The sequence below is a fragment of the Marmota marmota genome, unplaced genomic scaffold (genome assembly GCF_001458135.2).
Source record: "Marmota marmota marmota unplaced genomic scaffold, marMar, whole genome shotgun sequence".
Classification (NCBI taxonomy): Eukaryota; Metazoa; Chordata; class Mammalia; order Rodentia; family Sciuridae; genus Marmota; species Marmota marmota.
In genome coordinates, this window is record NW_026000019.1 from 25,717,824 (window position 1) to 25,733,977 (window position 16,154).

Consider the following 16,154-nt stretch of genomic DNA (forward strand, 5'->3'; position numbering starts at 1 on the left):
GGTCTGCATTACCAAGGCAAGCATGTGGCCTGCATTTATCCTGGCCCTCACAGGAGGCATGCAGGCAAAACACTGACTTACATTACCCAGAATCCTCAGGAAACTGTAGCCCCCCAAATACTCTGTGGTGAGGGCTGCAGGGTAGAGAACTGAACTACACTACACAGAATTCTTGGAGATGTCCAGGTGTCTGTGTGGCCTGCCACTCGGAGGTCTACACAGTGAGAGCTGTGAAGGCTGAAGGCAGAATCCCCCAGGGCCTGCAGCTCCCAGACATCTACCTCTTGAGGACTGCATGAGCAAGATTTGTACTGCACCACCCAGACTCCTCAGGGGTGTCCAGGCAGGCTTGTGGTGTGCCGATACTGGGAGCCTTGATGGTGAGGCCCACTTAGGTAGGATGGACTGCACTGCCCAGAGTACTCAATAGCCTGCAGCTCTAGACCTCTGAGGTCAGGAATGCTTGAGCAAACTGGACTACAATACCCAGAATTACTGGGGCCTCAGAGCTCTGAGGAGCAACTATAGTGTGTACTGCACCAACCTAGCACCAGGCTACAATGTTCATGATCCTGGGGGTCCTGAAGCCCCCAGATGCCTCTGCAGTGAAGGCTGCATGGGTTATGAGGGTGAATCTGCTACTTGCAGTTCCCATAGTCTTCTGGAGTGAGGGCCACATAGGCAGAACACCAGTCTCCACTGCCAGGGTCCTCCAGGGCACTTGGGATAGCAAGTAGCACACAGCTCTGATGGTCCTGATGGTGAGGGCTGTGTGGGCAGAACACCAAATTAGACTGTCCAGAATCTCTGGGAATAACTGTGCACCTCCCAGAGGCATTCATGGTGAGAGCTGGGAAAGAAAGACAGACTGAATTATCTAGAATGCCCTAGGGCAAGGGGGTGCACCCTGCAGTTCCCAGAGGCTGCTGGGGGCTTGGTGTGAGCTCAGGGTCTCCCAACCTTGAAAGCAGTCAACATGAGCTGGGATTTAAGTGCTTTTCTTAAAACCCATGATCCTAAAATTCAGCAGTCCTTGGCTACATCACTCAGTCACTTCCTCTCAAAGACTGCACTTCGCAGAGGCCTCTGTGTTGACCTGTTTTGGGCCTTCTGCCCTTGGGCACAAGATTGAAGTGTCCAGGGCTCCCTGCAGGTGCTCATGTCTGCACCTCTGCCTGCCTGGCCCCTGGCTACAGCAGTGCATGGCCTGGTTGAGTACAGGGGCTGGGTTCTCAGAGAGGTCATCTCTTGGCTTCCCTTTTCTCCTCTCCTGAGATTCCACAAGTAAACACAGCCAGACTTAGTTAGAGAAGTGGGAACAGATCCTATTCAGTAACAGCTGTGGTTACAAAGAGGCGCTGACGGATTCGCCCAGAAGACCAGGCACCGCGCTGCCTCTGCGCATGAGCAGAGGCTTGCACTGGCCAGGGCCATCAGGGTGTGGTGCCTCTGCAAAGAGCAGAGGCCTGCATTGGGCGTGGCCATCAGGGAGTGGTACCTCTGCGCATGAGCAGAATCCTGCCCGGGTTGGGGAAGACAGGGGGCGGTGGCTCCCAGTTCCATCTTTGTCCCGCCTTCTTCAGGGTGAGAACTGGAGCTTTTGCCTCAGGAACAATCATGAGCTTGATGCGTCAACCACCAGGGACCGGCAGAGCTCCATTCTCTTCAGACCAGCCTCTGGGAGATGTGAAGTTTGAGGGTACTGTGGGTCATGTGTGTGGGGAGACGGAGCTCCTACTCAGACCTCCTTCAGCTCTGAGGAGGTCCTCCCAGCTCGGGGACCCTGGGTCCTCTGTGCGTCTCGGGTCTGAGGAGGTCCTCCCAGCTCAGGGACACTGGGTCCTCCATGTGCCCGGGGTCTGAGGAGGTCCTCCCAGCTTGGGGACCCTGGGTCCTCCATGTGACTCAGGTCTGAGGAGGTCCTCCCAGCTTGGGGACCCTGGGTCCTCCGTGTGCCTGGGGTCTGAGGAGGTCCTCCCAGCTTGGGGACCCTGGGTCCTTTTTGTGCCTGGGGTCTGAGGAGGTCCTCCCAGCTTGGGGTCCCTGGGTCCTCCGTGTGCCTGGGGTCTGAGGAGGTCCTCCCAGCTTGGGGACCCTGGGTCCTTTTTGTGCCTGGGGTCTGAGGAGGTCCTCCCAGCTTGGGGTCCCTGGGTCTTCTGTGTGCCTCAGGTCTGGGGAGATACTCCCAGCTTGGGGACCCTGGGTCCTTTTTGTGCCTGGGGTCTGAGGAGGTCCTCCCAGCTTGGGGTCCCTGGGTCATCCATGTGCCTTGGGTCTGAGAAGATACTCCCAGCTCAGGGACCATGGGTCCTTCGTGTGCCTCGGGTCTGAGGATGTTCTCCCAGCTCGGGGACTCTGGATCCTTTGCATGCCTTGGTTTAGGAGGTACTCCCATCTGGGGGACCCTGGGTGCCATATATGCCTCATGTTTAAGGACATACTTCCTATTCAGGGAGCCTGGGTCTTTCATGTGCCTTGGGTCTGAGAAGGTACTCCCAGCTCCATAACCCTGGAGTCTGAGTAGGTACTCCCAGCTCGGGGACACTAGGTCCCCTGTGTGCCTCTGATCTGAGGAGACACTCGTAGCTTGGGTACCCTGGTGGGTCATATGTATTGAGACAGGGAGTTGCCTTCTCAGCTGATTCAGGCCTACTCCCAGCTTGGGGACAATGTGGTTTAAGTGTAGAGGGACATGGAGCTTCCTCTTAGAGCAGACGGAGGAATACTACCAGCTTGGGGACACTTTGTGTTGTGTCTACAGGGATGTCTAGGGTCCCTTCTCTTTAGACTAGCCTCAGAGAGATACACAGCTTGGGGACACTGTAGATCAAATCTATAACTCCATTCTAAGACCAGCTGTGGGTCAAGGCTATAGGGACACCTAGAGCTCCATTCTTTTTAGACCATCCTCAGGCAGATGCCTGACTTGGAGATAGTGTAGGTCATGTGTGTAGGGTCATCCAGAGGTCCCTTCTCCTCATAGCAACCTCAGAGCAATGCCTTGCTTGGGGACACTCTGAGTCATATCTACAGGGACGCCTAGAGCTCTCTTCTCAGACTAGCTTTAGAGAGATCCTGGCTTGGGGACACTGTGAGTCAAGTCTATAGGCATGCCCAGAGCAACCTCAGTGAGATCTTCCAGAAACTTCTGGATAAATAGGCAGCAGGTGAGGAAAAGGTGGAAAGAGTGAAGAGAAAGCAGATTTACTCCCTGCCCCCATTTGAGAGCTGAGGAGGGAGCCTTGCTCTTCTTCATTATTTCAGCAGGCTTGCTTTAGGAAAACATCCCTTCATGAGGCTCTGATTACCTGTCATCATAACACAGCTAGTTGGGTGATTTCTGGGTAACCCTGGCACAGAGGGAGGAGGAATTGTTTTAATTGCCAATTCTTACTGTGTTAAAGCAGGAAAAATATTTAAAAATTGAAAAGTAGATGTATGAAACCCACGACATATTTTAAGTTTAAATATGCTATTTTTAATAAAGCCAGAATTTGTGAAAAAATAGTTCATGGATTTTATGGAACTAAATTAATCAACATTTTGATTGAGAATACATTTTGTCTTTGATTGAGTAGATCAGTTTAATTGGCAGTGTATTTGTAATGGTATGCTAAATACTGTGCTGACATTCTATATCTGCTGAAATATCTTGACTAGATAAGGCCTTGGTATTATACCAAAAAGTTAATTGAAGAAATTCATTTAAAATAATTGAGAAAATTAATTTAAATTAATTGAAGAATTTATTTTAAGTAATAATTTCACTCTTTCCTCCTAGATTGTGAACATTTTAAGTAAATCCAGAATTGTTAAAAGTCAGTTAACACTCAACTGTGAATCCCTGTGTTCCTGTTTTTTTCCCCAATGGGAGATCTATAAGCATCATTTCAAACTTTTTAAGCTGATTGATCATTCATAGTTTTGTTAGTTTAATCTTTTGTTAATGTGTATTTTTACTAGGATATTACCCATTCCCTTTAGGTTTCCAATTTTATGCAGTAGGTTTCTGCAGTTTGATTTTTAATTTCTCCTCTAACTTCTGCTATTTTCATCAGCAATATTTTTAAATATACTTTTTAGTTTAGATTGAATTATCTTGTTTGACAATTCTCATTATCTCAAAAAATTTTAATTATCTTCTGCTTATTAAGGTCTTTGGGGCTGTGTGTGTAGCTTGGTGACAGAGCCAGAGTGTCTGGGTTCCATTCCAGCACCACACACAGACAGTATGTCTTTGATAGGACCCGAATGTCAGGGGAATTGTTTAAAATATTATGTATTTTTACACACACACACACACACACACACACACACACACATACACACACACAGATCTTTTCCAAATTGGGTTGAAATTATTCTAAGCAAAATTTGCTAATCAATTTTATAGATAGAAAGAGGATGGTAATGTTTTAAAATGCCAACTATTGATATTACATGATGCTTAAAACAACTGAAATAATTACTGTATATAAGAGAAAATTCAGTAGATTCTTTAAAAAAAAACAGATACATTTACCAAAAATAGACTTTGCAAAAGCAGACATTTTCTACCTTTTCAAATTTAGAAAGCATATTCGTATATCTTATTAAAGTTTTACATTCAACAAGTAGTTAGTTTCTCTTACTCCTTGCAAGCAAGGGAATTGACCTTCTAATAAGCATGCTTTATATATTGTCAGAAGTTCTTCTTGGAGAACTCAATTAAGTGTTTCTCCTATATTCAAAATATCATAAAAGCATTCCAGTGACCTTTTGATTTTATCAATTTTAATTTTTTTGAAATTATGTGTGTATATATTAGTACTTACTAAATATTACTTTGTGTGAGAAATGGACTGATTTCATTTTATATAAATGTTGGTGCCTCTATGTGCTTCAAAGGTAGTGTTTAGAGTAGAGTTGAGTATAACTCATATTTTGAAATCATTAAAAATGTACATACACTTTTTACCATATTTTAATGGATTAATTTGAAGTAATAGAAGTGGAGATTATACATGTTAATATCATGAGCTGAAAAATAATTAAATATAGTAGAATTATTTTGGGGTGTTCAACATAATGGCTTCCACCCTTTTCTATAAATGCCCTAGTTGTCTCATATTATATGCTTGGTTTGGAGTTATTCTTTTTAATTTATTTATGGTGATGAGGATTAAACTCAAAACTTTGACCATGCTAGGCAAGAAATGAATTTCAGCCCTTTTAAAATATTATTTTGAGACAGGTTTTGCTAAGTTCCTGAGGTATTTAGGCTGGCTTCAAACTTTGTGATCCTCATGCTTCAACTTCCAAAATAGCTGTGATTACAGGTCCAAGTGCCTAGTATGGCCTAGATAATTTTTATGTCATTATCATGTTTCTAATTCTTAATAATTTTCTAATCTATATTATAGCCATTTGCTTCTTATAAATGGTCATCAAATTTTTTTTGTTCTGACAGGATATTTAATGTGAATATACTTTATGATGTGACTCATATGTTCACAATAGGCTATTTCTATTATACAACCCACTGTAAGAGTTTTTTGATTCTGATAGTCTTAAATGTTTTTCAGGCTTAACATTTTCCTAAGAGTGATAATTGTTCACTTTCTATTTGATTACACAAATAAGGCACTGATTTTTTAAAAATTTTGTGGTGCTAGGGATCAAACCTGGGGCTTCTGAATTACGGATAAGGTATGCTACCACTGAGGTACATCCCAGCCCCATAGATTCTTTGTTTTTATTAGCTTTATGACTAGCTATATCAATGAGAAACTTACATAGAAGTACAACTACAGTTGAAAGCATTCAAGAGTTTGGGCATCCAATATTTTTTTGCGTTTTCTAAAATATAATTTCCCAATAAAACTCAGTGCCGCAGTCTGGCTGGGCACAAAATCACGAGCCACCACACAGCTTGTAGATTCAAACAGCAACTCTTTATTCCCGAACTCACACCAGCCGTCTACAAACACGTTCTGGGGAAATCCACGTTCTCTGCCCAAATCCACTTTCTCTCCCAAATTCACCTTCACTGGGCTTCTGTCTCCCAAAATATACTGTCTGAATCCCGTGAGAACTCAAGGGGAACTCAGGCAGCAGGATACGCCCTATTCCCAGCAGGAATAATCTTAAACCTTAAACCTGGAACCTAAACTGGGAACGCCCTAAACCCGATTATGTTAAACCGGGAACACCCTAATCTGCCCTGGTCCTTGAGCAAGGTCAACTACATTCAATGTCACTGCAAAATGTCAGCAACATGGGGTACGCTGGCAAGGAAATTGTCATACCTACTTGGCTAATGGCTCCCAGCAACTCAGGAATATCTAAGATCACTCATAAACCATGCTTTCATTGATGTTTCTCTAGTTTTACCACTTCTGAAGAGCATCATGGAGGTAATTGACTTTGATATTCTTTTAAATTTTTCTTTTTTAGAAAGCATCATATGTTATTGTCACAAATTCTGTTTACATTTTTTTGTTTGAATATTTTTCCCAGTGGCAAATTTGATGCTATTACTGTTAAAGGGTATGCATAAAAATGAACAAAAGATAAGAATTATTTTCAATGAATGATTCATTCACAATGAATCAATATGCTTTTGTAACATTTTTTTTATCATCACTCTTTTGAAAAATTTCAACCATGACTTGAAACAGTGTCTCTAAAATGGATATTTTTTCTCTAAAGTTTTGAAATTTTTAGAGAGAAAATCCAGAACCTAGCAATAGCAAAATAAATAATGATAAATAAGTTTAAACATGTTATTACTTTAACATAAAATATATAAAAGAAATACTTATCTTACATTATGTTAGTTTGAAATATTTTTGTTATAAATGCTCTTAACAAAATGCAGAACTAGTTAAGAATGTCAATTATTAGTAATTAACATTCTGAGTAATTAAATGAGCAGGTGTTTGAAAAAATATAGCCATGTCTTAAGATTTTATTTTAGAGTAGTTTCATGTTTATGCAGAAATTGCAAAGAAAGTGCAGAGATCCACTGTGTAACTTCTACCCAGTTTTTTTCTTGAGCTATCTCAAATGTGTTAACATCCTACATAATTTTTCATGATGAACAGATACTGATATGCCCTTATTAACTAATATCTGTGTTTCCTTGATTTTCAGTACTGCCTCTTTCAGTTCCAGGACCCCATCCAAGATCCCGCCTGATGTCCAATCATCCTGTCTCCATAGGCTTTTCTTGGTGGCGACAGTTTCTCTGGCTTCCTTTCTATGATGCCCTTGATGGTTGAGGAGGACCTGACAGTTGAGGAGTACCTGTCAGGTACTTTTTAGATTTTCAGTTGGTGTTTTTCTCCTATGTAGACAGATTATGGTTTGGGGAAGGCATATTACAGATGAAGTGCTTCATTTCATCTTCATTTCATATCCTCAAGGTGAATTGTTCATGTTAATATTAACTGTGCTCATCTGACTGATGTAGTGTTTGCCAGGTTTCTCACTGTGAAGTTATGTTTTTTCTGCATGTCCACGTTATATATATTGTTTTGGAGTAAGTCACTGTGCAAAGCCCCCTCTTAAGGAGTGGGAAGTTAGGCTAACTCCTTGGGAGCCAAATGTCCACCTCAATTATTTGAAATTCTGCATGAGAGGTTTTTATTTAACCTCTTTTGTTTATCTGTTTAGTCATTTATTTGTACCAATGTGAGCATCTGGATATTTACTCCAAGTTTTGTTTGTTATCCAACTCTATAGTACTTTGTTGCTTAATTCATTCCTGCTTGAAGCCTTTGGGAATAGCTTTGACCTTTCTTTCCACTGGGAGTTCTTTCTATTGTTTCCTGTTTTCTTTTAACATACTTTAATGATTTTGTACAAAATTCCTACTTCTGATAGCAAGTTGGAGGATTACCCTGACTCATGTCTTTACTGTCTCAGTCATAATATCAGATACTTCTTCAAAGAGCCCTAGGTCTTTTGATTAGTGATATTAAAAACTTTCATCTAGCCAGTTGTGGTGGCACATGCCTGTAATCCCAGCAGCTGAGGCAAGAGCTTCACAAGTTTAAGCCAGTCTCAGCAACTCAGTGAGGTCCTAAGCAACTTAGTGGGACCCTGTCTCAAAATAAAACATGAGAAATGCTGGGAATATGGCTCAATGGTTAATCACCCCTGGATTCAATCCTTATTACTAAAATAAATAAAGACAAGAATTAAACAAAAGAAACTCCTCCTTCCCCCAAAAAATTCATTTGGCAGGTAAATGTGCCCACTGATCTTGACCCTGACAACTGACAATGCAAAGAAGTTTATATGTGTGTTCTTTTTTTTTTTAATTATTCTTTTTAGTTATACATGATGATAGGATGTATTTTGGCAAATTATAAATATATAGAGTATAATTTATTCTATTTAGGATTCCACTCTTATGGTTGTACATGATGTGGAGTTACTCTGGTCATATTTTCAAATACAAGGCTAGGAAAGTTATGTCCAATTAATTCTACTGTCTTTTCTATTCCCATCCCCACTTCCCTCCCTTTGTCTAATCCAATGGATTTCTATTATTCCCCTCCCCAACCTCCCTTGTTTTGGGTTAGCATCCACAAATCAGAGAGAACATTCAGCCTTTGGTATTTTGGGGTTGGCTATTTCACTTAGCATGATATTCTCCAGTTCCATTCATTTACTGGCAAATGCCATTATTCCATCCTTCTTTATGGTTAACTAATATTCCATTGTGTATATATACCACAGTTTCTTTATCCATTCATTCATTGAAGGACACCTAGGTTGTTTCCATAGCTTGGATATTGTGAGTTGAGCTGCTATGAATGTTGATGATGTAAGTCCTTTGTTTATAGACCAAGGAGTGGGTTTACTGGGTCCAAGTGGTGGTTCCATTCTGAGTTTTCTGAGGAATACTCCATACTGCTTTTCATAGTGTTACACCAATTTGCAGTCTCACCAAGGTGTCTGAGAGTACCTTTCTCCCCATTTCCTTGCAACATTTATTGTTACTTATATTCTTTATAATTGCCATTCTGACTAGAGTGAAATGGAATCTCAATGTATTTTTAATTTGCTATATGTATTTTTTAATCTAAACACACACCTAATTATAAATCTTTTATGTGGGACTATCTGTGTTTCTACTAAGCTAAATGTGAGTTTATTCTGATCTTCAGGCAATGGACTGTGATCCATTTGACCCAGATCCTTCTAGGCTTCCCCCCTTGCTTATCTGTAATTTCCAATCTTAGTAATGAGAAACCTGGTTTCTAGCATCTGCTTTCTAATTAATTCATTGTCCCATTGTGCATAATTAATTCATTATTGTTCCAGATTACAGGTTTTGATGTAAGAAATGTATATTTGGCCTCTGCCCCCATTTCTGGTGGAGAGCTCATAAAATACTCATACTTGCTAAGTGATAGACATACTAAGAACATCTTTTGTTCTAGTATTTGTCCTCTGATCTTGGTTCCTTACACAGAGATCCCAAATCCTTTGGAATCTCCTGGGTGATAGAAATGTCTTTTGTTCTACCCACACTGAAGCTTCCGACGCATGGTATCGTCACAGTGGCCTCAGGAAAACATATTTTCTCCTACCCATCTAAAAAACAATATATCCTCTGCTGAGGCCTCTGACAACAATGAAGTACCAGTGTTGAGTCCTCTGACTCAGTTAATAGCCTCAATGAGATTTTTGGCTCATGTAATATCTTTCTGAAGACTCTGACATATATAATATACTCTTTGAGGCCTCTAAATCCCTGAGGTCCTCTGACACTTTTAAGTGTCTCCTTGAGATCTCTGACAGAGACAGTAGCTCCACTTGGGACTTTCACCCAAGCATTACAAATGCCAAGGCCTTCAACACAGTAATACCCTCACTGAAGTATGTGACGTTGGTATACTTTCTTCCCTGAGGACTCTAACACAATGTTCTCACTGAGTAGCCTGGCACTCCTGTTTTATCCTCTGTGAGGCCTCTGACACATAGGATTTCTTTCCTGAGACCTTTGAGCTATAGATAGAACACATGCAATGCCTTCAACAAGGCCTTTTGCAGTCAGATATTTTTCTCACTAAGGATGTTCATAGTCATATAACAGTGTGATTGAGGGCTTGAATACATATACTACTCACACTCAGGTAATAGCCTTGCTCTGGATTCTGACACATAATATCCTCCTGTAGATGCTAACACATTTGCTATGCTTACTGAAGTCTCTAAAAAACATAATAAGGGCTTCATTGAGGACTGAAACTTCTGATATACATAATATTCTCAGTCAGGGCTTTCACATTTATATAAAATTCTTATTGAGTTTTCTGCTAATCATATAATGTCCTCAGTGAAGCTCCATCTATGTAAAAGATGTAATGACTCAATGATGTATTTTACAGAATATACTCATTGAGGTCTGTTAACACTCAATAATATTTTCAATGATTCCTCTGACACTCATGTAATGAGGCCTCTGTTATCTATAAGGTCCTCACTCTGACTCAGTTTTCATAAGGTGGCAGCAGTCAAGTCCACTGCTGCTATCTGGGATTTTCTTTCCTATCCTGGGGAGGATTGTTTCCCCTTAAGTCTGCTTTTTTCCCCAGATCTTTAGATGCAGATGAACACAATACCTTTATTTTGTTTATTTAGTTTTTTTTTTAATGTGGTGCTGGTGATTGAACCCAGTGCCTCATGCATGCTAGGCAAACGCTATACCACTGAGCCACGACCCCAGCCCAAGTCTATCTTTTTCTTAACATCCTAAGTGGGTTTTTTTTGTTTAATTTATTAAAGTAATTTTATTCCTAATTGTCACATGGTAATTAGACATATGTTGGTATTATCCTGAGAAGTTAGAGCAGAACAGTTCAACCACGTACAGAGGCAATGTCTTCCCCACTTTGTCTTGATGAAAGGACTCATGTCAATGGGATTATCCTCATAGGACTGGTGTTGATTAAAAAGTCTTCATAGGGGCTGGGGATGTGGCTCAAGTGGTAGTGCACTCGCCTGGCATGCGTGTGGCCCGGGTTTGATCCTCAGCACCACATACAAACAAAGATGTTGTGTCCACCGAAAACTAAAAAAAATAAATATTAAAATTCTCTCTCTCTCTCTCTCTCTCTCTCTCTCTCTCTCTCTCAAAAAAAAAAAAAAGTCTTCATAGGATTATAGATTAAATTATAGATTAAAGTGGCCTTACCAGATTGGTATTGATTAAAGTAGCCTTACTGGATTGGTATAGATTAAATTTGCCTTATTGGATTGGTATTGATTAAAACCTCCTCACAGTATTGGCATAGTCCAAAATGGCCTTACCATGTTGATATTGATTAAGCAATTTTCACAGGGCTTGGATCATGTAACTTCTCACAGTGGCCCAATGTTTGGAGAGGAATGAGCCCAATCTGTATGATAGGCTGACTCCTAGCTCTCACAGTCCTTATGTTGAAGTCCTAACTCAGTAGCTCAGAATGTGACCATATTTGGAGACAGGATCTCTGCTTGCCCTGGAGTGAGTCCTGAATCTGTTTTCTGAGCCCTTTTCTCCTCCCTATGCTCAGTTATAGACCTGGATAGGAGTCCACAGAGCCAAACCACAGCTGACCCAGGACTGTGTCAACACCCTTCAAGGAGCCTCAGAGTCCAGCTTCTGGGAGGCCATCACACTTCTCACCTATGTCTTAGCATGCCCCAGGTATTCCTCAAGCCTGGAAGAAGAGGAGGGCACTATTTCTGGCCTCTCAGGTTCCCTGAGCTCAGCAGGGTGTGTAAAGTTGGGGAACAGCTATCTGCCTGCCTTCCATAGCAGCATTGGGCCCCTGTGACCCCAGCAGGAATTCTGTCCCAGAGTCAGGGCAGAGGGAGTGACTACTGAGTCTTAGGCTGCTATAGGGTGTGGCAGCTCTGAGCTCTCTCAGGAAATATTCAGAGCCCTGGGCTCATCCCAGCCTCAGCCTATGGCCTTTCCTGAAAATGGGAGGGTCTAGAGTTCCAGTAGGGTGAAGCCTGTGATGAGCTGGTCAATTAGAGACAGGGACTGAGTGATGACCTCCAGGTCATTTTGCTTCCTATGCTGGACACGCAGTGGGTTCAGTCCTGAAATTTCCAGAAGCCTGGAACTTCATCATCCGGCTTCATCATGTCCATTTTGGGGAAAATGGACTAAAGTGCCTGAAGCTGACCCTTGACTAGGACAGGACCTCCTGGGAAGGGGTACCCATGCAGTGTCCAGAGGTCATCTGGATGGAGGCAGGAGGCCCCTCCTTAGTTCCTGTGCTCAGCCCCTATGGGAAAAGGTGTCTACTCTAAGTATACTGACAGCCAGCCCTGCTTCCCTTCCACCTATCTGACTTTGTCTTATGGGTGTGGCTCCCAGCCTGTTCTATGCTCTCCCTTAAAGGGTCAGGTGGGCCCAGTGGGCACAGGTGAGATACCATAACCAAGTGGAGTATTCCTGAGGGACTCTCCCTGCTGAGATTAAAAGAGATTTTTTGTCTGTTCCAAATTGTGGATGGCAAGAGGGGAGCTGAAAGAGAATATGAGGGGTGGTTTGTTCAGCCCTGAACTTTCTGGGATCCAGGGCTTTGGGGACATAAAATATGGGTAGAAAATATTTAAACCATAGTGCCATCCTTTTAGATCAAAATATAGGATGATTGGCTCTATTTTAGCTAAAATATGCAAATGTATGTTGAATAACCAGAACAGTGAATTTCAAAAGTTGTGCATCAGGACTAGGTAGTGGCACAGCTCTCTGCAACACTAAACAAGCTAATTAATCAACAGAATCCAAGATCAGGATGCATTTGCAACCTGTGGAAAGAGATGAAATTAAAAGTTGGGATGGGGATATGAAGCTGTAGCATAATGTCCTCTAAGGGGATCAGAGGTGGGTCACAGGGGCCCTGATGGCATCCACTTCCAGGTTCTCCCCTAGATGTGGTTCTGTGGGGATACTGGGGGAGCCTCCATGTTTGTCTGTTGTTCCCCAGGAAGCTCCTTTTGGCAAAAATGCAGGCCTGTGTTGTGCTTGAATTTTTCTGAGTTTACCACCCACATCCAGAACTTTTTAATCTCTTTCCATAGGCAGCAACTGCATACTGAGCCTGAGTTTATCAGCTGCATATACAGGTGTTTCTATTCAGAATTCACTTTTCCCTCTGTGAGGTGTGCAAAGGTAAAGGCAGTCCAGAGTAGAGATCTGGGGGAGCTCAGAGACACCAGGGCCTCCATGGCATGTATTCATAGCAGTTATGCTATTTTATTACCCATTGAAGCACATCCTGATTGCTTAAGGTATTGGGGCATTGTGAATAGAACTACTATATGTAATAGTGTGCTGTTATCTCTATATACATTTTTGAGGCAGTTGTCTATATTTTTAGGACCATGTGGTGAAACCATGTCTAACTTTGGGGAAAATGCCCATTTTTTTTTGATAGTGTTGAACTGTTGTGTGCTCTTCCAGCAATGCACAAGAGTGCCTGTGGCTGTTCATCATCCTCATGGTTGATACTACACTTACTAAAGACCTTAGCAGCTCGGTAGGTGTGCAGTGCACTTGGGGTCTTAGTTTGTGCTTTCCTCATGACAGGTGATACTAAGAATCATTTCTATGCTTCTTTACCATCTTGTATCTTTCTTGTGCATTGTCTGTTCAGNGTCAAGCCCCCCCCTCCCCCCCAAAAAATAAAATTCCTTTAGGTCAGTTTAAAGTGGAACTTCAATTCTATTCTGGATAAATAGATATCATCATACAGGACTAGTTTGTCACCTCTATTCAGGGGTCTCACTGCATTGCTTCAAAGATGTATTTTTTCTGATAATTGTCTACGAATACCTTGTTCAGTGTTCATAGGTGAAGTTCTCCCTGTTGATTTATTCTAGTTAATTCATTATGCAATGTGCATAAGAGATTGGCTTTGAAATTTTTTAACTTTAAACTAGTCTTTCATCTTTCCCTAAATCATATTTTTTCTATGGTGCCTCAAGAAATTTGTATGTCCTATGCTTTTAATTGGGAGTGAATGTCTTCCTCAAAGATTCATCTAATACTAGATGATGATAGAAATTACCATCAAATTGCATTTGAAATTTGCTGATACTTGTAATTCTGTACAAGTTGTGTTTAATATATGACTAATGTTAAACCAACTTTAGCATTTTCTTAAATTCCTAATGTTGGTTTGAGGCAGAGAAATTTAAAACCAAGTCTAATCTAGTGCACAATAGAATGAGCAGACTTGGGTTCCAACTGACTGTCGCCAGACATAGCTTCATCCCACCATGCACACAAACTTACAACAGAAAACAAGTTTGCCATTAAATGAAGAATTAACATCTTTCTTTTAGAGAGAACCCCAGGCTGCTAGGCAATCATGAGCTCAGAGTCCTAATGAGGCTGAAGTAGTGAAGAGAAGAAGCACCTCAGGTAAGCCATGAACATTCCCTGATGTTGCAGTCTCACTTGTGGAGTGAGGGAACTAGACTGGGAGGTACTGTCTCCTCATGGCTGGCTCATCTGCCAAAAAGAGGGACTTTTCTAAATAATTGGCAACTGTGAAAATGAAGTTGTGATAGGATTATTATCATACGTGTTGAAATTCAGAAATAAAATACAGTATTACAATATTTAGAGATACTATTTTTTTTCTGTTAGAAGGCATTGAGTTGAGATAGTCATATTTGCCTATTGTCTACTTCTGATGTTGAATCATCAAATACAATTTGTATAGCAGGAATTGATGACTGACAGCTGGTTATGCACAGGTGGGTTATCTTGGTTTTGAAGCATGGAGTTTAGAAATCCACGTTTTAAGCAGATCTTTCAGGGGTCTCCTATACTCACTATTGATTTTGACGTCTGATCTCAAAGACTTGAATTATCTTGTCCAATATTTCTCCCTAAAATAATAATATTTTAGGTGATGCACATCTGTAGTCCCAGCTATTCAGGAGGCTGTGGATGGAGAATCGAGTTCAAGGGCAGCGTGGGCAACTTAGCAAGACCCCAATATTAAAAAAAAAAAAGTCAGGCATGGTGGGACCAGTAGTCTCAGCTTCTTGGAGCCTGAAGATGGAAGATTGTTTGAGCCCACAAGTTCAAGACTAGCCTGGGCAATATGAAGAGACCCTGACTCAAACCAAAAAAATCCTCAAAACATTTTTTAGTATAAAACAAACAAACAAACAAAACAAATGGCAGGCCAGATTTGGCCTATGTGATTTGTATCACATTTATTTAAATATATATATGCATACATAGATACACACATATATATATATGTATATATATATATACACACACACATATATATATGAAGAGAGAGAGAGTCATGCATTGAATTCAGGATATTTTGCTCAAATGTGAAAAATGAAAAACTAACAAGATTCACGGAACTCTTCAGAAATAAGCTAACAAGCTTAAGTAAATATGATCTCTGTACTATGTAACCATTTGTGCACTGTTAACAAATGAAGACAATTGTTTGAATATATGTGTACATTATATATATATATGATATATGTATCATATATATATATATAAACATGTTTAAAAAAGTATATAATGTTTAAATCTTAGATATATTATGAAAAATTTCAAACTATATTGGGCTCTTTTCTTTCACAGCTACAGGAGCAGCCAGGAGGATGCTCGGGCTTCAGTAGAGGTGCCTCCATTTTCCCTTGCTGTGGCAAAAGAAGCTTTGGTTGGATCCCAATGAAACCAATGAAATCTTCAATGCCAACTCTCATCAGCAGATTTGGAAGCTGATCAAAGATAGCTGATCATCCACAAAACCAGTGACTATTCATTCTGAGGCTCCATGCCAGAAAAATTCCTTGGCTCCCCAGAGACACAGGCATGTGGGCATAGGTAAGCAGAAGAGTATAGTTAATGCTCCAATGCAGGAGAAGGTCACCTGGGTGCAGAGGATGCGGATGCTGTGTAGGCTGCTTAGAGATACCATGAATCTAAGATTAACCACCACATGTATCACAGCCTCTACCTGAAGGTAAAGGGCAATGTCTGCAAAAACAAGTGGATCATCATGGAACATATTCTAAAACTGAAGGCAGATAATGCCAAGAAGAAGCTTCTGGCTGACCAGGCTGAGACCAAAGAGGAATACAAGCTCTGTGAGGAGCATTCCAGGCCAAAG

The 16,154-nt window shown here is 41.2% G+C and overlaps 1 long non-coding RNA gene across 1 annotated transcript; it reads left to right on the forward strand.

Annotated features, from left to right (window-relative positions):
- Nucleotides 1-1,467: 1,467 nt before the first annotated feature.
- LOC125618698 lies at nucleotides 1,468-13,608 on the forward strand. The gene is made up of 4 exons (XR_007350097.1): nucleotides 1,468-1,699; nucleotides 7,135-7,294; nucleotides 11,553-11,755; nucleotides 13,434-13,608. It is a non-coding gene; the product is annotated as an uncharacterized LOC125618698 (long non-coding RNA).
- Nucleotides 13,609-16,154: the final 2,546 nt, after the last annotated feature.